Source organism: Macaca nemestrina, chromosome 7, assembly GCF_043159975.1.
Source record: "Macaca nemestrina isolate mMacNem1 chromosome 7, mMacNem.hap1, whole genome shotgun sequence".
Taxonomy (NCBI): Eukaryota; Metazoa; Chordata; class Mammalia; order Primates; family Cercopithecidae; genus Macaca; species Macaca nemestrina.
Genome location: NC_092131.1, coordinates 39,556,470 through 39,579,031, shown reverse-complemented (window position 1 = coordinate 39,579,031; position 22,562 = coordinate 39,556,470). Strand labels below are relative to the sequence as shown.

The following is a 22,562-nucleotide window of genomic DNA, read 5'->3' as shown; positions in this document are numbered from 1 at the left end:
CTGGGCAGAGTTACATAGCACGAGGATAGAGAAGAAGCTTGTGGAAGTGCATTGCAAACAGAGATGGGCGAGTTAAGTTACTCAATTGCCATCTGCCTCTGTTTTGCTAACTCATTAGTTCGGACACCACATTGTGTTAATCCCCACTTCCCCTGGTTCTGAGCTTGGTCCAGGTCTCGGGGGAACAGTGAGACTGCTCAGCTGGACCCTCCCGTCAGCTGGGCCGCAGCTTCTCTGCATCGACAGCATGCCAGGCCTGCCACCTTCGCTGCCACATCACATCAAGGTGAAGTCTTCTCCCCAGCCCCTGGCAACAGAAATTGAAGGCTTTGGACTTGGCTCATTCTTTCAAAAGACTTTTCTAGGCAGTGGGATAGATTTTTCGCCTTTCACCCCCTAGCACTCTTCCCTTCCAGGACCCCTTCAGGGCAACTGGCAATTTCAGACTGACCATCTTGGAAGTTTGATGGCACTGAGTACCACCAGCCAAATGCTCTCACATTTTCTGTGTCTCTCAGAAGAAGGGCCCATCTGGCAGCTAAGAACCAATGAGTGAGGCCTAATTTGTCCCCCAAGACTACACCAGAAGAGTAGTCTTACTTCTGGACTTAATCTAGCATTACGAGCATCCAGTGATGACCCTTACAATGATTTCTGAGGATAGTTGCTCATAAACATCATTGTCTCTGCTGGTGAGCTGACTGGGATATGCAAATTGTTCCTATCGATTTATTTTGACCTCTCTGGCCTTCAGTTTTCTCATCTGTGAAAGGGTATTTTATGAGAATGGCTAGATAATTTGTGATGTCCTTTTCAGCTTTAAGTATGAAAATGATTTACTAATTTTATATGTTGCCAGACACTACTCTAGGCATCTAACATATACAAACCCATTTATTGGTGCCCAGGAAGTAGACACTATTACATCTATGATTTGCAGATGAAAAACTCAGGCGCTGAGAGGTTGTTTGTTCAAAGGCAAAGGTAATAAGTGACAGCCCAGAGATTGGCTCCCGAGTCTGTGCTCTTAGCCACGTGTGGTCACTTAAGATGGTCCCTTAATCACAAAGTCTGTGGGTTCTCAAATGTGATCTCATCAACATTTAGGGCGGTATCCTTTGGAGGTTATTGTTGCCCCCTTTTTTACAAATGGGCACTTTGAGATAAAAGCAGGCCACATACAAGCTACTGGCAGAACCCAGCAGTCCAGCGTTTGTGCTGGGGGTTCCATCTGCTATGATGTCTCTCCCAGTCAAAATTAGGATGATCAGAAAATTGAGATATGACCTGCTTACCCCTTTCAACCAGGGTGAATCGGAAACAGCTCCATAGACAATTGGGCTAAGTTTCCAACTCAAATGTTGAATGATCTATGCAGAATATAAAGGCATTTACAAGCCAATGACTCATACAGATGTAGCAATAACATACCTTTCCCCAGTCCTCTCTTTGCTGTAAGGCACCCACTGAATATCTTACACCTCTCTGGATAGCAGGAGTTACAGCAAATTCTGCATATGCCCTCCCACATTTAGCACATGCAGAGCTCACCCAAGAATTTTAGCAGCAGGGGATGATAGAGAGTTTGTTCTCCGGTTCCTTCTGACTGTCTCTGCCCCGATACTGCCTAGTACCTGAGTGGCCCTTCCTCTCTTCTCTAATCCCACTGGATTGCATGTGCCTTTTAACATTGGAGGTTCTGAAAGCCAAGCAAGAACTCCTCCTAATGGCATTCAGTATCTCTTTCTTCCCAGTCCCGGGAGGGGTTTCCCATCAAGCAGAGGGAAGGTGATTGTTTCTGCCTCTCATTTAGTCCTTCCTTTCCAACTTATTGATGGTATACCACCTGCAAAGCTATGCCAGAAACAGGGCTAGCAGATGAAATTTAGGATGCCCAAAGACTGGTTTGTGACATAGAAAAATTGGAATTGAAATGAAACTGCACATTCATTGATATCACCTCTCCTGTACGAGTCTGAACCTAATAGAGTGGAATGCACAGGACTGAAATACCAAACTTATTTATGTATTTAAGTCACCAAGTGATTTGGGTTTTTGTATCAGGGATGGTTGTTGCTTTTCCCTCAGCAAAGTTAAACCACTGACCCATTTCCTCTCAAATTCCAGTTCCATGTTTAACTGAAGACACACAGAAATAAATGTGTGTTGGCAGAAAGACAAACCCTGAGATGAAGCAGGAGGTATGTTGGCTGATAGAAAGGCTGTTATTTTAATTTCTTTTACATTGCAGCAGTCTCAGATGGATAGTATCCAGGTAACTTGTAGCGCCTGCATCTTATTAAACTCCTGTTTGATTCAGAATTTACAGCTAAAATGCACCTGGAATACTTAAAGTAGGAACTAGACTTCGGTTCATTTGTTCTCAAAAGGGATGTACAAATCGATTGTGCAACCTACAGCAAGTGGCATAGAAACCTTCAGAACAAGATGGTGGCACATTTTTGTTAATAACGATATTTCTTGATTTATAAATTCAACAATGCTAATTTAGTGTTTACTGTTTGACAGACATTGTGCCTCTAAAGCAGGATGAACTCACAGGCATGTTTTCTGCACATCTGTCTGTTTTTATTGCATGTGACAGAAACCATACTCAAAGTAGCTGAAGCAGAAAGTAAAATTATCACAAGGATACTGGCATATCTATAGAAACTAAGGACTGGGATGCAGCTGACTAGAAGAAGAGATGGAACCAGTGTTAAATACCATCAAGTGAGTTGGTCTCACACTCTCTTACACACACACTCTCTCTTACACACACACACTACCACTGCAACCACCAAATAGCTGTCCTCGTAGACCTGCACTGTTGCTATGTAGCCACCAGCCACATGTAGCTACTGAGCACATGAAAGGTGCTGTGAGTGTAAAAGATGCACTGGATTTCAAGGACAGTATGAGGGAAAAAACATAAAATGTCTTAATTTTCGTACTGATTACACATTGAAATGATAATGTTTTGGATATATTGTGCTAACTGAATATATTTGACATTTATTTTACCAATTTCTATTTTTTTCATGTGACTACTGGAAAATTTTAACTTACATATGTGACTTGCATTATATATATGTGTGTGCGTGTGTGTGTGTGTGTGTATATATATATATATATATATTTTTTTTTTTTTTTTTTTTAATTGAGGCAACCTCTCTCTGTCACCCAGGCTGGAGTGCAGTGGCACAATCTCAGCTCACTGCAACCTCTGCCTCCCTGGTTCAAGCGATTCTCCCACCTCAGCCTCCCAAATAGCTGAGATTGCAGGCGTGCACCATCATGCCTGGCTAATTTTTGTATTTTTATAAAGGCGGGGTTTCTTTTGCCATGTTGGCCAGGTTGGTCTCGAACTCCTGACCTCAAGTGATCTACCCACCTTGGCCTCCCAAAATGCTGGGATTACAGGCATGAGCCACCACACTCAGCCTGGACAGTGTTGTTCTTCTAGTTGGTTTTCCTGAACATCTACAGCAACATAAATCTCCCCATGCCTTAGTTAGCCTGACTTAGTTGAGGAATGCTGAAGCGACAATCAGAGACATATGTCACCAAATGAATATCATTCTACTTCATCCTTTTCTCTCTCCTTTACTGTCCCTCATACTTTCTACATGAGCTGAACACATACACTTCTTTTTGAAAGTGAATGTATATATTTACTCACTTCAAAAATACTTATTGAACCCCAGTTCTATGCTAGGTCTTACAACAGGCTGTGAGGATACAAAGTCCCTGCCCTCACAGAGCTTCCTTTCTAGCAGACTCAGCCACTTTTAGCTTGTTTTCATGAATGAAGCCCCGATGTGGGAAGTGCACCTCCCAGCGTGGCTGCATCTGGTCCAGGCTGAATGATTAACCCTTATAGTGAGTCTGAGTTGAATGAAAACTTGGATTTTCAGAGTCACCGTTAATACCATGTTGTCAAGGGAGATGACAAAGGATGCTGTTATTCACAAGTCGGGAGCCTTCAATGATGTAAATTTGTATTTATCTTCCCGTTTTTATGGATCCGTGTTTCAGAATTCAGAAATGGAGCTATGGAAATATGGCTCTCCCTGCCCCCAAAAAGAGTCCTTCCTCTAGACTTCCTGACAATATGTGTGAGGAAGCCTCTGGATTCAGTTGTTTTGTTTTTTTAAGTAACTTTTAAAATGAAGTATACAATATATAAACAAAAAAGTGTGTACATCGTAGTGTATAGCTCCATGAACTTTCTCACTGATCACACATGTAACCAGCACCCAGATTAAGAAACATAACATTAATAGCACCCATGGAAGCTCCCCCTTCCTGTCATGACCCCATCCCACCCCTCCACCCTCATCCCAAAGGTAACTAACTACTATCTGGACTTCTACAACCATGGATTAGTTTTGCCTCTTTTTGAACTTTGTATAAATGGAGTCATATGGTAGGTTCTCTTTGGCACTGTTTTCTTTTACTCAATATTATGTTTATGAAGTTTATTCATGTTGTTTTATTAACCGATAGAAAATATAGATATCTCCCAAGAAGAAACATAAAAATTATAATCCTAATACATTAAGATAATATGTCAGTGTTTGTCCTTCTAGCCCCTTTTCTATGTATATACCTATGTTAACTTTTTTCCAAACTTAGACCATAGTGCACATACTATTTTGCGATTTGCTTTGTTGTTTAATATATCAGATCTACCAATGTGTTCTAAATGTTGGTCTATTGTAACGAGGCTGTATTCTGAATTGACTAATAGGTAATATAGAAAAGTAGAAAATTATTTTTAAACACACATGAGTATTTACATTCATCATTTTGTCAGATGTAGATTTGATCCATCTTGGTCAGGTTTCCAAAAGACTTCCAAATAAAGGTAGCAAACAAATGGATCACTGATTGCTAGGGAAATCTGGTAATCAAGACCAAGTTGGGCCTCTTGTTTCTCAATGAATCTTCTGAAATTACTCTCTACTGTCTTAAACCTAGGTATTCTGCGAATATGTAACAGATTAGGAACTGAATAATTCTGAGAATGGCTTGTTAGAGTCTCTGTTCAACTCCTGGCTTACTCTATAATCTGAGACAAGTCTGTAAAATGTTCCTTATTTCTCAGTCAAAGAGCCTCATCTCCACATCTGTTTGGGATCATAAGAAATAATACTTACATAACATTTTGGAATCCTTGAATGAAAAGTTTTTTGGAGTTGCTGACTGTTCCTAAAATTTTCTCAACTAACATTGTGGAAATCCATTGTTGTGGATATAGTTGCTGAGCTAGGTCATAGCTAGATTGCAAATCTTGAGTAGTGGAAAAATCTACACCTCAAAGTTCTGGTCATTTATTTTAAAAGCTATTCATTTATTCCTAGATGTTCATACTGTGAACTTAGCCTGTTATCATTTTGGTTTACTTGCTAAATCTTCACATTTGGGGTCTTCATCCTTACCCATTTTGGATTGTATCTATTGGCATATGCCATTGGACTTTTCTGAGTGAGGTCACCTGGAACACTAGTGTTCTGATATTGAGTTTACACTGCAGGGATGAGAGAAGTAAATATTCCTATTAGTCAGTAAAGCTTGAATTTATAGCCTGAGACTCCTCAGACACTGACTGTCTGGGACCCTTGGAGACAGACCAGCATTGAATGAAACTAAAAGGTAGAGAACATACTGTGGCTGGGAAAAGTGTTGGAGCAAATCTATGCAGAGATACAATGGTAAGATATTTAAGATTTGGAAAGGATATTAGAGGCCCTGTGGTCATACTTCATTTTTCAGTTGGGGAAACTGAGGCTTAAGGAGGTCACAGAATGAGTTAGTCACAGAGCTGGGTTACAAGCTTACTTTAATGTTTCATCAACTACTCAGATGTCTGCACTACTGAGAAATATAGAGAAAGAGTGTCAGAGGAAGGATTAGGGTGTCCTCTAGACCCCATTGCACTAATGCAGTTCCTGGTAGGATCTAAAGACGTACTTGTCTCCAAGACACCTGACAAGCTGAGAGTATTGATTCATTCTTCCCCAACTTGGGATTGTAATGGTGAGAGAAATTTGGCATTTTATCTAATTAGCATTGGAAACTTGGCTTTCTTTTGGAGAATTCAAAAGTTCAGTTTAGGATATGTTCACAAGATACTTTCCTCCAGAATTAGGTGGGAGATAAATTATTAAATTTATGAGGCTTGTCTTCTTTCTTTCTTTCTTTCTTTCTTTCTTTCTTTCTTTCTTTCTTTCTCTTTCTTTCTTTTTCTCTCTCTCTCCTTCCTTCCTTCTTTCCTTTCTTCCTTCCTTGCTTCCTTCCTTTCTCTTTCTTTCTTCTTTTTTTCTCTCTGTCTCTTTCCTTTCTTGTTTCTTTTCATGTAGCATTTCTTTTTCACATTGTTTCTGATGACGCTTAACCCCTGCTTTTTAAGTTCAGTTTTGTTTGTGTTGTCACATATGTATTAGTTGTTGAGGCTTTAGTATGCGGAGATGCTGAGCTTGCCCTTCGGAGATGTTGGAAGGTCAACTCACATTATGGTCTAGGTCCAGGAAATGAGAATATTTCCAACTCACTGGGGACCATCTTGGCCTTGAGCAGAAATGGGATCTGAATTATTACCTAAGAGACCTTTGTAGATTGTCACAGTTGGCAGCCTCGGGACTTGAGCTAATCCTGGAAATTCTTTAGCTTCCCAGAAAGAAGGTTCCACAAGGGCAGGCTGAGGTCCTCAGAGACAGCAGATGGAATAGAGCTTACAACCAGTTGCCTTTACAGCTGGACTTGGAGATAAATAATAACATTATACCCATTTTTTTTAAAATCATGAAGCCTTTGACTTTGAGGGGATATCTATTCTTCATTCCTTTTACCCTGTATGTGGAAAAAAAAAATGCTCTGTATGAAAGGAAAGCAAACTTGTTGACTCAGTTCCCATGGTGAATGCAAGGCAGAGCAGGCCAATAGAAACAACTCAGATATTACAAAAATGTGTTTCTTTCTGGCGGCTGCACAGTCAGTCCTTTATATCCAGTCACTGCAATCGCCCCATCACACAAAACTGTTTCCAAGGTCATTATTCTGGTTGCGGGGGCTGCTTCCCCTCCAAATAAATGTTGATTTTACTAAATGTCCTCTCTCTCCAACTCTCTTTGTGGCGAATGAGGGGTAGCAAAGCATCATTTGGGAAAAGAAAGTGTAGAAAATCAGAGAGATAAAATACTGCAGGTTTTCTAAAGGCTCAGGTTTATCTGGCTCAAGCAATACAAATTATAAACTGTGGAACTACCTGTATAATCTGGTTTTAATTAACTTGAGGAAGGTACATCAATGTTATTTCATTAAAATCAAATTCTGTTTAAATAGAAAACCACCACTACAGGGTACATTGGGGCATTGTTCACTTGGGTTTGGGGGTTGGCAAGTAAATCCTGTATTTAGAAAAACCCAAGCAAACCCTGTTTCTTTGGAACCTTCTTATGCTTTGGAAGGCTTGTCATAGGTTCCTCGTAATGTAGGGAGTGCCCTGGTGAGGACCAAGGCACAGCTCAAGATGTTGTTCACCAAGTCTTCCTTTTATGACCCTTCCAGTCTTCTGTCTTCCTGCTCCCTGCATGTCTCCATATCTCTTTAGTGCTTGGCCTTGATGCCCTATAGGACTGTCTGTCCCATTTGCCACTTTGAACTGAATGATTAGATCCCCAGTGGGTGGACAGTGGATGACATAGAGCACTCTATAAACAAAGATGCTATTTCAGGCTTACAAAAGGAATGAGGCCCAGGTGGTCACAAGGGCTGGTGAAAAATAGAACCCTCTTTTGAAATTCTCATTTCACCAATTACCTAAGAGCTAAGAGGATCCTGAAATTTCTGTAATCTACACACCTCCTTTTCCAAGGAGGATACTGAGATTCGAAGGTGAAGAAACTGGTCCATACTAGTGAAGGCCATTTGAGTGGGGCCTCCCCATTTCAACTCATGCCCTTTCCCTTGCAGCCTGGTGCCCCAGTTCTGCGGCCCTGTTGATTACAACACAGCCCACGCCGAGAAAATCCTGTTCTGTCAGCAGAACAGCTTTACAAGCTGACATAGGACATGTGTGCATTTGGAGTCAGGGGAATGACTGAGTTTTAGTTCCAGTTCTGCCTCTGCTTTGTTGGCTTCAGCGAGTCACTTCTCCTTCCTTTGTCTATTTCCCCTATTGGGAAGGAGAAGATAATGAACCTTTCCACCTATCAGGCTCACTTGAGTGTTATAAAGAATAATGAGGTGATATTTGTAAAGTGCTTTGAGCTGCTGGGAAAGAGGAGGGGGTGAGCTCCGTAGAAAGCATTATTAGCTGGAAGCACTTATCAATTGAGCTGTTTAACAATAGTGGAGAGTAAGGATACTCAAAATGAATTCCAGGGACTAGCCCTGCTTTGAATTTAGGAGGAGGATTAGTGGGGACCTAATAGGTATTCCGCTTCTCCAATTTCTTCAGTGCACCGTCAAACTAGGAAAGGTAATTACATTCTTCTATGTCGGATTCAGCCCAGAGTTTCAATTGGGATGTCAAAGTGTGCTTGTCTTCTATTCTCATACTGAGTCTGTGTTATGTTGTGATTGTTAAAGCCTTGGGCATCTTCTATCCCCTGGGGTAATTTCGCTTAGGAGCTATACAAAGTACTTTCTATGCAGTGGCCGAGCTGCTGTTTATAAGGTTGATTAGTAGAGCTTCTAAATCTAAAGCGCCTGGGGAGCAATTTGGATGAAGCAGGGAAATAAAAGGCAAGGTCTTTATCATGGTTGATCTTTTTTTATTGAGCCGCTCCATGGGAATTTTCTCAGGGACTCAGATGCATCTACAGTGCAAAACGTGGGCTCGGTGGCTCTTTGACATGGCAATGGAGGCCTAGCCCCAGGTAAAGGTGAACTTGCCAGGTCACTAAATGTATTTAGGGCCCCCTTTTAACTCCTTTACTCTCACAGAGGGTGATGTTTATGGGGGCCTGAAATGTGTGGGAATGTTTCCAAAAGACTGTTCTGATGAGGGATCTGTTTCTGCAAACTCCTGCCCCACTGTTTGAAAGACCATCTGCCCCCAAATTCAGATCTCTCTCATTTTTAGGGCCAGGGAAGAAGAGAGAGGAAGAGAAGAACTGGAGGAACTTTGTTTTGAACTTGTGCAGTCTCTGTGGGCTGAATGAACAGTGAGCCAGGCAGAAGGTGGCTTCCTCTTTAGTGGGCAGGAGCAAGGCTGAATTTTATCAACATCTTCTGCAGGTGTAGGGAGAGGTCAAGATGTCATTTGGAACGATGATTTTTCTGATCAAAGTTAAGTTAAGGAAATTACAGTGATTGCATCTTTGTCCCCTGAAGTTTATGAGCCTCTTTGTAATCGCTGCTTCCGCAAACCCTTCCCCGCCTTCCCAAGTTCTCAGACCTCCATCTGCAGGGGCTGCTGGGCTTTTTCCTCCTGGCAGGACGGGCTCGCCAGCTGGCCAGAGGTTCCTGTATTAGTGCTGCCCTGCACTGACTTGTGAGTCTCCAATAACAATCCTCCAGCATGGCACAGCTACAAGCAATGACCGGGCGGCCCACCTTGAATCCTATACCTCTTTGGGGGCTGACTCAGTCCTCTGAAACTGACTCTTGGATTCCTTCCTGGGTCTGCCACCAACTCATTTTTGTTTTTCTCAGCAAATCACTTATCTGCCTTGAGACTCCATGAAATAATATAAGATTTACTTGGCAGGATTCTCTGACCTTTTTCAGAGACCCAGATTTCTTGTTTATTGTAATTTGAATGTCTCAGTCCTCTGAAAGCATTTGGAATATTTTCTTCATTTCCCTCCCCCAAGGTATCTACTTTATCCCAGACAGGCCTCCCCCAGTGGGTTTTCAGGGGAAGGATGCCGAGGCTTTGGGCCCTGGCTCCTGTCCTTTACTTCACCTCTGCCAGGGCAAAGACCAGCACTGGGCTGACCTCCCCGGGCTGGGCCAAAAGAGAAGGCTGTGGAAGCCGCACGTCTCCGACGCTGCTCACTGTCCTTTCCCTCCGCGGCCACAGCTGCCTCCCGCCCCACCCCCCACCCCCGCCTGCTCTTTTTCTCAGTGAGCCTCAGCGCCAGTGCCCCAGTGAGCTGCTGGGAACAGAGGTCCGTCCCCTGCACTGGCCTCGGCTTCCCCACACCAGACCATTCAGGCATCAATGGGAAACAGCAAGATCTGTCGGCATCGCCCCTTTCTTCAGGCTTTGAGGGCCACATTCTCCACGGCCATCTGTTCCCTTTCACCTCTCTGGACAATGTTGCTTTTTAAAGCCAGCGATTCTTCCTCCTTTATCCCCTCCTCTCCCGCCTCCCCTTCTTCTGTGCTCCCACCCTTTCTACCTCTCCTCTTTTTGCCCGATCCTATGAAATTAGCCTCTCTTAAGATAAGATTTGCCCTTCCTCCACACAAAGCTGTTTTGCAAACACTATGGGTTTTTGAATTTTTATTTTTACATGTTGTTTGAAGTGAGGGCTTGCTACTTTAAAAGTTTGTGATTGTCTTGCGGGGGGTTATTCTTTTGATAGGGATAGGAAGGGGGAGGATAGAAAAACTTTTTAGTCATGAAAAAAGAAAATACAGAATAATAATGAGTTTTAGGTTCCTGCTGGCAGGCACTTGCCTCTTTAAAGAAGGATCCCTCCCTTTCCTTTCCTTGATGATCAGTTTAAGGAAATTTTTATGCTCTTGGGTTTTCTCACCTTTTATTTTATTACTATTTTGTTGTTGCTGCAATGTTATTGTTGTGCTGTTTTTAATTTAGAGCCAGGGCTTCTGTGGAGCTGGTATAGCGGTTTCCTTTGTCTTAGACAGCGCCATATACAACTCCAGAGGTTCCTAGATTCAGGCAGAGTGCCCATGGTGCCTTCTAGATGAAGCAGTCGTCCTGACTCAAGGGCTGGACATCAAGGGGTGTTTGTCCCAGGACTGACCAGTGACCAAGTGTGTGACCTTGGGCACATCACTTTCTTTACGAATAATGATGACAGAATCATTTACTTCGAAAAATTCTTAACACATGATTCTTCTGTTTGTACTATTACTTGGTTTCACAAGCAAGACGAGTCCGTGGTAATGTCATGAAAACTTATGGGTTATCCTTGGGTAAGGATGTACTAAGAATCCACTGTTAGGGTCTAGTTCAGCGGCAGACATGGGAAACATCTAAAACAAGGACTTCTGGCTGTGGCTGCCTGTCAGGATCACAGGGTGGGGACACGGGTGCCGCCAGAGTTGGGCTGACAGATTGAATCCTGTCTCTCCTACTTACTAGCTATACAGATATTGGTAAGGTTTTGTCATCTATAAAATAGGGGCAACACTAGAGATATACTTCCTATGGATGTTGAGACAATTAAGAGATTTTTCTCATGTAAAGCACTCGAAATAGTTTCTGGAACCTGGTCGGTACTATGTCATTGTCCCTCTTCCCATCCCACATCCACATTACAGATGAAAACATGGGCTAACGGGTTGTCTGCAGGGCTCTTCTTATTCTTTCATATTCACCTGCTGCTGCTTTATTTTTTCATTGTAGAGTGAACACTGATAAAAGAAATAATGTAGTTATCAGATTATAATGATGATTAACACAGCAGTTCTATTTAGAAATGTCATAAAATAGAGAAACATCCTAAGACACAAAAAGGTATATGATCATGTACTTCTGGCAAAGAAGGTGAACCAGATGTGGAGATTATAGTCATAGAAGGAAAGCCAGTCATGATTTTGGCAACTGGGATCACCTTACATATTTTCAGTTGGAGAAAATCTGGAGATTTATTTTTCTTTTGATATCAATTTCTAGAAACCTATCATATGACTAAGAGTTTCCCAACAATAGGGAGAGAACATTATTAAAATATGCGTTTCTAGAAAGGCCTAGATGACTCTGAATAAGAAACTGAATATTTTAATTTAATGAGGAAAAGAAAATGAATGGGATGTCCAGAAAATTGAGTGGGGGGGGTGGTTTCCATGTGTTTTCCCTCCTAGAAAGGGAGATTAATGGCCATTCTTGCAATACTTTCTAAATGGCCAAAAGAAACAATGAAAAGAAAAATAATGAATCAGACTCTGGGGTTTAAATCCTGACTCTGCCACTTGCCAGGTGGCCTTGGGCAAATCACTTTCTTTGTAGCGCAGCTTCCTTCATTAGAAAATTGGTATGATAATGGTACCACCCTCATAAAGATAATGTATGTAAGGTGTTTAGCCTGGAACACAACAATTATCCCAAAATGTTACCTCATAATTCTTTACTGGAATGTCTTATATCAACTGACATCTGAGATGTAGGACACATTATCCAAAGGTGGTGGTCTTGATCACTTTGCTGATGCTGGTCATTTGCAGTAAACCCAAAGTTCTGACCCATTTCTGGATAAGCATTGGCCTTCGAGGAAGAAGGAAATTGGTTTACTTAAGAATTCATATTTTGCAGATGTGAACTGACTGGCTACTGCCACCAAAACCAGTTCCCCCACTTAAAATAACCCTGCTAGCCTCAGCACATTTTGTTCATAAGTTCCCTCTCCCGCCATGAGGCGACTGCCTGAAAGTACTTGACTGCCCTACCCTCCACTCCCCGGGGATTGGGACATGCTTGTCAAGAGATACTTGAGGAAGTTAAAGCAAGGTCATCTCCGTTGCCTAAGCCCCACACCCTGGTAATCTGCACACTGTTTGGACCTTGAAACTTGTGAGCTGTGAATTCCTTTCACAAATGGAGTTTTCCTCCCTCCTGTGGCCCCAGTTTGTGGTGAGCTTTGTGTTGGCATGGTGGCCATGGGGACACCCCTCTTGTGTATGTGCAGGCCGCCAAAAGGAGAAGTGCGGCAGCTTCCCTCTGCCTTGCCTCAGAAAGCCGATTCCAGATGGCCAAGGAAGCACACTGCATTGAAGGAACTTGGCAGCCAGAGTGAATTCACCAGTGTGGGAAATGAAAACCCTCGGGTTCTTGTCTAAAACTCTGGGAGCAGAGGACACTGGGATTGCCTCCACCAAATGTCAACATTTTACTTCTTCCCCCACCCGCTTCTCAGGCCTCGAGGGCAGCAAACATATGTGAGGCCAGCATTCCATTCCCTCCCACGCAGGAACATATGCTGATTCCTATCAGGATCCTCTGCTTCCCAAAGAGGCTGATGGAGATGGGGAGGGAGGAAAGCATAACCATAAATCCTCACGCTCTGGGCAAGGTGATAATTGAAAGCATTCTCCACCACGACGTGCTCTCCAGTGACAGAGCGGCAGGCGGCTGGGACAGCTAAAGCTGGAGAAGGCCTGGGCCGGGGCCCAGCTCTCCCTCTGACCAGGTGGATTTTGGTGGTCAGGTTACTTCTCTGCCTATGAAATGGGAATTAGGATTGTATCCATGTTGTGGGATCAAAGGAAGCACTTTAAGTCGAATTCATCAGATGCACTTAGGCACTCTGGAGTTTTCAAAGCACCTCAGCCCTTCTGTCTTCTGTCCCACTTGATTCTTTTTGCTCCCCTACTTGCACTCTATTCCTGCTGTCACTGAGGAAACACAGGAGAGTGTGAACTCTGAAAGCTGACGCTTGTTTGGTGTCTCGAAGCAATGCAGGTCAAGGAGCATGACTGAGGAGGGGCCTTATTGAGGGTCTCTGGGTGAGGACCTGGGCCCGGTCACCAGCCCTGGCCTGTTTCATGCCCAGGCTATCAGCTGCCCCTCCTACCACGCCTCTCTGAAATAGTATTTGGGGTGTCTCCTTGGACAACAGCTCCAAGCAGATGAATTATGGCAGTTCTAAAGGGTATTTACATCTCTTTTCTCTATTCCTCTTGGGAAGTAGGGTGGGGGATTAAGTCGGTCTTAAAAAACTAGGCCAAAGAGCATTCTCCAGAATGATGTCTTCCGAGATTAAAAGGACACAGAGCCACATCACAAGATACTAGGTGGAGATTTTCTAATACAAATGCATGCATGATGGTACATGGAGTGTCTGCAGGATCTGACGAGTCTGTAATTGCAGGCAAAACAGCAAATGCTTAATACATGATTTTTTTCAAATGTTAGCATATTTTAGGATCATCTAAGAGAGGTTTTTGAAAATATGGACTCTTGGGCATCACCTCCAGAGATTCTGATTCATCAGGTTTGGGATGGAGCCTAGGATTCTGCATTTTAAAAAGTTAACAGATGATTCTGATGTATGGAAACATATGAATGCCCTAGTAATTTCTCTGGAGATCCAATCCCATGTCCTGATTTTATATCAATGACCAAGTAATCTCTCAGGGAATGTCAACCTACATTTTCACACTAATTTTTTGTGGGAGGAAGGAGAGTTCAAACCCACAGAAAAGTTCCAAGAAAAGTACATTGAACTCCCTTATACCCTTTACCTGATTTTTTTGTTTTTGTTTTTGTTTTTGAGACGGAGTCTCGCTCTGTTGCCCAGGCTGGAGTACAGTGGCACGATCTCGGCTCACTACAAGCTCCACCTCCCGGGTTCACACCATTCTTCTGCCTCAGCCTCCCGCGTAGCTGGGACTACAGGCGCCCGCCACCACGCCCAGCTAATTTTTTGTAGTTTTGGTAGAGATGGGGTTGCACCATGTTAGCCAGGATGGCCTCGATCTCCTGACCTCGAGATCCACCCACCTCGGCCACCCAAAGTACTGGGATTACAGGCCTGAGCCACCGCGCCCAACTCTTTACCTGATTTTTAACATTTTGCCTCATTTGTTTTTATCTCTTGTATATTAGTTACCAATTTATTTTATAATATTAACTTATTATAATTATCTTTGGTGAACCATCTGAGGGCAAATTACAGATATCATATCCTTTCATCCCCAAATACTTCAGCATTTATCCCTTAAGAACAAGAATTTCTCTTACATAACCACAGTACAATGATCTCACCCAGGAAATTAGTATTGATACAGTACTATTATCTAATATACTGGCAATATTCAAACTTTGCCAGGTGTCCCAATAATGTATTCTATGGCAGTTTTTTCCAGGATGCAGTCCAGGATTAGACATGGCATTTTAGTTGAAATGTCTTTTTGCATTAATGGTTTTTAAAGCCATTGATGTTCTCCCAGAAAAACTTTTCTTCAAGAACATATTTCCTAATAAACAAATCACATTTCTTTTCTCTTCTATTCTTACTGCTTGCAAAGTGCCAGTGATCCAAAGTGGGCCTGAAGCAGGGACAGGCTTACCCAGGCCTGATTCTTCACAAGCTAAGGCCTGGGCAGAGGACCTTCTCCCAGTCCTGGGTTTGCCTTGTGAGCTGATTTCCTGAAGGCAAACCACGTGACTGCTAGTGTGTCCCCTTGCTTCAGTCACGTGGGTGGCACCTGGCTTTGTCCTTGTCCCAAACTACTTCATTGGATATATAAAGCTACCGAATGTTACTTCACTATAGTTTGAATCTTCCCCAGAAAGAGTGTCTGGTAAAGGACATGGCCACTTTACACCCTTCCCAGCTCTCTCCAAAGGCAGCTGGCTGCATGCACACTTCCGAGGGTGATGTTTTTTCCAGCACTCAGGGCTATACCCAGTGTGAGATCAGAATCAGCAGCTGTATTCCTTCTGCCTCAGCCAGTGCCACCTGAAACAAATATCAAGTGGTCAAAAAATGAGATGCTGACCTTGTATAGTACACAAGACTTACTAGAATTCAACTCTGGTATCCTCCTGCTGCCTCTGACTCTACAATGGGAGCAGGAAAGCAAAGCTCATACCAGGACAGCTGAAAGGTGTGGTCTGAGGATTTCATGGTGAGCAGATAGAACACATTGTGGGGGGAAAAAATCCCATATTTTATGCAAGCATCTTTCTGGCTTGTCTTGAATGAAGCCTAAATTTAAAGAGAAAGTGCCACAGATTTATTTAAATGGTTGTGTTTTTGTTTTCTTTGTTTTCTTTTGCTAGTATTTACTTAAGGGTAATATGTGTTTTCTGTAATGAGTGAATTTATTTTTAATTAAAAACTTATTTGCAAAGGGTCAAGAGATTTAACTACAAGTCATGATTCAGGATTTTTTGTTTGTTTGTTTTCCTTAAGTAGAAGGTAGCAAGAGGAAAGCTGTATTACTGGAGAAAAAGTCCAGGGGCATGGCCTCCTGGAGAATGTTGGGAGTTGAGCTGATGGGAGGAGATTGCTTCTTTTTATTCAGACAATCTAGTTCTGTTCTTCTTATGCCTACTATTGTTTTCCTAGCCATCTTTGAGACCTTGATGATCGACACTGCAGACACAGCAAAGAAGCCTAGTACAGCATCCCCTACTTCCAGACTGAAGCTCTTCTTATAAAGTGAGCGTTCTCACTGTGATTCTGGACAGTTCCTACGTGGTATCTCTGTAGGATAACATATGTCTTGGTTTTCTCAGAGCAAGCTCAGTTTATCTCTGTTATCCCAGTATAACTATTAAAATGTCCCCATTTCATTTTCAAAAATGTCCTGGTTGGATGAGAACTTAAAGTATTTTGTTAAGACTCTGGGAAACTGAAGGTATTTTCTCCCTATCCATGAGCCAGTGGAGTTGTTGACTGATTTGTGCATACCAGTCTCTAGCCTAGTGGATGGCTCACCCCCGCTTCTACCCTACCTTGTGCTATGGAGGATCCATCCCTAACTCTTGCATTCCAGAGGTTCTGATTGCCTCACTTCTTCCTGTCTTCTGCTTCACATTTCTTACCTTTCTCAGTAACGAGTTTTACTGAGACTTGGATCAGCCTAGGTATGTTGTGCAAGTAAAGCCTCTGGACTGCATTCACTCCTTTCACCTCCAGCCAAGAGACATCAGGAATGAAATTTTCTGCTTTACTAAAATGAAGCAGCCCATTCTTTACAAGCCAAATGCCTTCCTCGGTGGGTAAATGGCATTAGTTGAAGCAGTTATTACATAGTTTTATGCCTCAGATCCCGTATTTATAAATCTGAAAGACGACTAATAGCTTTAAAGTATTTTGAGAATCTCAAAGCTCAGAAGATTATAAATAACAAAAGATATATTTTTTCTTATCTAAAATGATAGCACAAATACTGCGGTTGCTTACTTAATAGATAGCGTGTGGTCCCTGAGCCACTGCAGCTGATGGGTTTTTTCCAGTGCTCTATTTATAGAGCTAGGTCAGAAATATCACTTCCGTTGGAACCTGACCTATAGACCATTGTCAATTTTAGAGACCCAAGGAAGTAGAATGCACCCTAAATACAGCTGGTTCACAGATTCAGTTAGTGAACCACAAGCCCCCAAGGAAATTAATTTTGCTGGAGGGTAAATGTCTGAGCCTATCCCAGTCTCTTTTCTTTGACACCTTTGTCCTGTGGTCTCACAGAGCTTGTAGGTCATCTTGAATCTTTATTCTAAAAATAGCCCTATTCTAGGCAGTTTCCCTACTTTAATAACTTACTCATCCTCTTCACCTTTTGTTGCTGAAATTCTGTGTTGTATGGAACAAGAACTGATGACCTGCCAAGAGAGGTAACCAAGATTCTCAGTCCCTTCCCCAGTTCAAATGGATGATCCAATAAAGAACCATGCTCAGCAAGTGCCAGGGGCCTAGTTTTGAACAGGAGAAGCTGAATTGAATGGATGATAACGTCCTTCTGATCCCTAGTCTCGCACTCAGTCTTTAAGCTTTGTTACTATGAAGTTGTGTTTGCTGGGACTTGGCCACTGGTCAGCACAGGTTTACCCATCATAAAGTCTTACTAAGTAGGGTAGACTAAGAAAATCTCTAGTCTGGAGAGAAATCTGCTATCAGCAAAAGAACCCATGCCTGTGCTGTCTTCAAGCATAAACGGGTGCTGGATAGGGCACATCGATTCAAAGAGAGCACATGGAGTGGAGCATTCTCAAACTTCCTGGAACAAGTGAGGTTCTCAATGAGGAACTCAGCCACATCATCAAAATACCAAAGACTCAAAGTTTTTTAATAAGGCAGGAAATTTTAAGGTCATTCACCCCTTTTTGTCATGGATGAGGAAACTGAGGCTTAGCGAGGTTAGGTAACTGCTCATTACCGAGGCCTACTCTGAGGTTCTTTGTTACACTACTCTCCTTCTCCCACCTGTTCTCTTCAAAAGCCCAGACGGAGTCAGAAATAGAACTGCAGGGTCCTGCCTCCTAGCCAGCAGCTGGCCACAGGCTATCATGCATTACATGGAATGTGCTTCAGGACGTGAGGACAAGAGCTAAGAAGGAGAATACAGTTCCAGTGGTAACATACCATCTTCTTTCCTGGATTTATTTCAATCCTGAAAACATTTTTCGGTGTTGTTATTCCTTTGTTTTTTTTAAATTTCCTATTTCTATTCTAAATAAATGGGCTTTCATCTGCAGGGGCTGGAGGGACCAAATATCCAGAATATCCAGTCCGCTAAGGCCATGAACTTTTCCTTCCCCTCTGTTCCTATTCTGGGAGTCATTGCTTTGTTTTTTTGACTTTTTTTTTTTAAACATGGAAAAGCATTCTTTTAGAGTTGACCCTTTTGCTACAGGCAAACGCTTTTCTGTTATGCACTAGAGATTCAGTTTGATCTCCTAGAAATGCTTAGCACAGGAGTCATAAATTGAAATGTTTTCGGAGAAGGAGCTTTCTCATTAAGAGCTTTCCAACAAGCCTCTTCTAAATACTGACACGGGTTGGTACCAGAAGCCCATCACCTTTTTGGAAATCAAGGCTACATAGCAACCTGGTTATCCTCCTCCAGTCTGACTGCACGAGGGCTACACCCCATGTATACAGAGCAGAGAGACAGCTCCTTGCCTTGTGAGAAATTCGTCTTCATAACCAACTCCCACACCAAATGAGTAAGGAATTGGATCCAAAAGATAGTCATGAAAGATATTGCAGAATCCAAATCATGTGTTGTAACCACTTTGCAACTAAGATTTACTATCTTGCCTCATTGTTAACAGAATAAAAAATGCAGGAGATAATGATTAAACTTCTTTCCCCCCTAGAATTTCATCTTCAGTGTTTGATCATCATTGTTCCTGTCACTTATACATATCAAGTATCTTCATCTAAGGGTCACCAAGAACCTCTGATTGCCTGGAGGCCAGAATTATTATTCGCATTTTACAGATGGGTTAGCAGTCACAGAAAGAGAACATGCTTTGACTTACCTCAAAGAGTCTCTGAGAGAGTGGAGAATGAATGTTCCCACAGTCTTTTATAGAGAGCCCTGATTCAGTGCGAATAAATTCAATTTGCTCTATGTAGCTTTCACAGAGACTTCTACAGGCTCAAGCCCATAACAATGAAAAGCCTCAAAAATGAAAATATTTTCAAAGCTCAGTTCACGTATTTGATTTTTATATTTGTATTGGAATTAACCTAATTCCAGACAATGAAGTTATACTGCTTTGGCAGGTCTAAATATCACAATCATCAAAAAGGAGAGAGAGGGAGCAAGCACCTCAATTTTTAGAACTTCCTCTTAAAGTGAACATAGAGAAAGTTCACTTATCTGTTTCCTAACCAATTAGGTCATCTAGCAGGAAATCACCTTTTCTTAAAAGCCAGTAGGCAGATTCCTCCTACTTTAAATTTCCCATCAACAGCATTAACAATTATTTATGCCAGCCCTCTCACAGGAATGCTTGAAAGTCAAAAGACATAAGAGACCACTAAGTTTTCTAGTTTAAAATAAGGTCACAACTTTGTAGTAACTTACACTTTCCCTGACTCCCTCTCTCAAGTGATCCTATCACTTCTATCACCCTTCAATTGCTTTCCTATACTTGAGGCCCTGTTAAGTGAACTATCTTTCCTATCCTTACCAGATTTTTAATTCTACAACCAGAGAGGGTCAGTTCCAGGCCACCCGACTTGCGTGAATGCAGCTGCTGGGCCAGTTGAGTGAAATTAAGTAACTTGCTGAGCCAGAGGATATGCTGTCTTTCTGGAAACCCCTTGCCCTGGGTTATCGCTGTACATCAGAACAGAGGAAGCCGAGTATGGAGCCTGAGTGACATGCAGAGCTCAGATGAGTGATAAGATCCTCATGACACACTTCCATCAGTGTCCTCCCGGAGATGGGCCTTTGAGCTCTCAAGGCCCTTGTGGGCTGGCAGAATAACACGGTATTTGACATGAGAGACATGATAAGCCCAAAGAAAGCTAATTGGAGTAGTGGTTAAAACTCAGTTGGCCCAGTTTCGAACCCTGGCTGTGTCAGTAACTAACCATGTGAACTGGAGTGACTTCGTTTCTCATAGCCTCATTCTGTCAATAGGGATGTTAATATTACTCACCTCATAGAATTGTTGTAAGGATAAAAAAAGATGTAACTAAGATATGAAGCTCAACAAGATTTAAGCTTACATAATGCCTAGCACATAGTACCTTAAAAAATATTGCCTTTCCACTTTGGGCAACATAGTGAGACCCTGTCTCTACAAAAAAATAAAAATAAGTTAGCCAGTCGTGGTGGCATGTGCCTATAGTCCCAGCTACTTGGTAGGCTGAGGTGGGAGGATTGCTTGAGCATGGGAATTCAAGGTTACAGTGAGCTATGATCATACTGCTGCATTCCAGCCTGGGCAACAAGGGAGGCCCTGTGTCAAAAAAAAAAAGTTAAAAATTGCCTTTCATTATCATTAACTTTCAAGGCCTTGCTGTTATTACTTTTATGGTGGATTAATGTTTGTAAGCGCTCCTAAAAATACAAATGGATATTTTTGAAGTCTATAGTAGACTACAGTCAAGCTTGCTCACTCAGGGTTTCCTTTGGAAACTTTTCCGTGGTCATCTGTACTCATGGCCCTTACTTAAGACTTGGGTTTACCTGTCCAGAAAACAACCAAATACATGGGTACTTTTTTATACTATTCTTATTGGTTTAGCAACGTGGAGTCCTTTAAATAGTTGCTCCTGGCCCAAATGTGGCTTCAATCTCTGAAGACATCCTGTGTCTTCCTATAGACCTGAGAAGCTCCTACAGTTTATCACCAAAAAAGAAAATGTTGGCGCACTTAACTAGCGACTCCTAATTACTCACATGTAGCTTTTTCTTGACACACTTTAGAGCTCAGCCTCCCTTCATCCCATCACTTAGCAGGCATCTAAGCAACTAACTTTTAGAGTTTACTTGAAAAATGTAAACCTATTAATTTTAGCTAAGCAAGATAGAATTAAGGATGTAAACCTGCTGCCAAAACAAGGATATAATATGATTCAAAATTTAGTGGAAATAACTTTTTAATTAGTCACTTAGTCAGTGTTTATAAGCCTGCTCTGTGTCTCAGACCTTGTGTTAACTCAGGCATGCTGACATATATCAGACGTGGGTTTGGCCTCTTTGTAATATATAGTCATATGTCACTTAACAATGGAGATGGGTTCTGAGAAATGCATCATTAAGCAATTTTGACATTGTGTGAACACCATAGAATGTATTTACACAAACTGAGATGGAATAGCCTACTACAAACCCAGGATATATGGTATAGCCCATTGCTCCTAGTCTACAGACCCATTCAGCATGTTGCTGTACTGAATACTATAGGCAATTGGAACCCAATAGTAAGTATTTGTGTATCTAAACACATCTAAACAGAAAAGGTACAATAAAAATGGTAAAAGGATGAAAAATGATACACCTGTGTAGGGCACTTACTATGACTGGAGCTTATAGGAGTGGAGTTGCTCTGGGTCTGTTGGTGAGTGCACCTCGTGATGAGTGAACGTGAAGCCCTGAGACACTGCTGTACACCACTGTAGACTTCATAAACCCCGTATCCTTAGGCTACATTCATTGATGGAGGCATTTTTCTTTCTTTAGTAATAACCTTTGATTACTATCACTTTTTTACTTTATTAATTTTTTAATTTTTTTAACTTTTTGATCTTTTAATAACATAACTGAAATACAAACATTGCATAGCTGTTCAAAAACATTTTCTTTATATCCTTATTCTATAAGCTTGTTTCTGTTTTTGAGGTTTTTTTTACCTTTTTAAACTTTTTTGGTAAAAATTAAGACACAGACACACACATTAGCCTAGGACTACACAGGATCAATATCATCAATATCACTGTCTTTCACCCCCACATCTTGTCTCACTGGAAAGTCTTCAGGGGCAATAACTCACATAAAACTGTCATCTCCTATGATAACAATGCCTTCTTCTGCAATACCTCTTGAAGGATCTGCCTGAAGCTGTTTTACAGTTAACTTTCAAAAATAAGTAGAATATACTCTAAAATCATAATTAAAAGTATAATAAATACATAAACTACATAAAAGTATATATAGTAAATACATAAATATAGATACAATAAAAATATAGTAAATACATAAAAGTATAGTAGCTATATAACTGGTTTTTATATTTACTAAACTGGTTATTAAAAGTAGAATAGACTCTAAAATATTGATTAAAAGTATAGTAAATACATATACTCTAGTAAGATCAAGTATTATGTACTATACATAATTGTAAGTGCTGTACTTTTATACAGCTGACATCACAGTAGGTTTATTTACCAATCATCACCACAAGCATGCGAGTATGCATTGTGCTATGATGTTACCAGTGCTGTGACATC

General features: G+C 41.7%; 1 protein-coding gene across 17 annotated transcripts in view; it reads left to right on the top strand.

Annotated features, from left to right (window-relative positions):
* The window catches only part of LOC105472874 (RAD51 paralog B), an 861,624-nt gene that overhangs the window by 567,485 nt on the left and 271,577 nt on the right, over nt 1–22,562 (top strand). The window contains exon 10 of one of the 17 annotated variants that reach the window (XR_011625800.1): nt 2,128–2,201. The exons of the other annotated variants lie outside the window; for them this stretch is intronic. The gene's annotated coding sequence lies outside the window, so the exon portion shown is untranslated. The remainder of the gene's footprint in view (nt 1–2,127; nt 2,202–22,562) is intronic. 17 annotated transcript variants of the gene reach the window in all.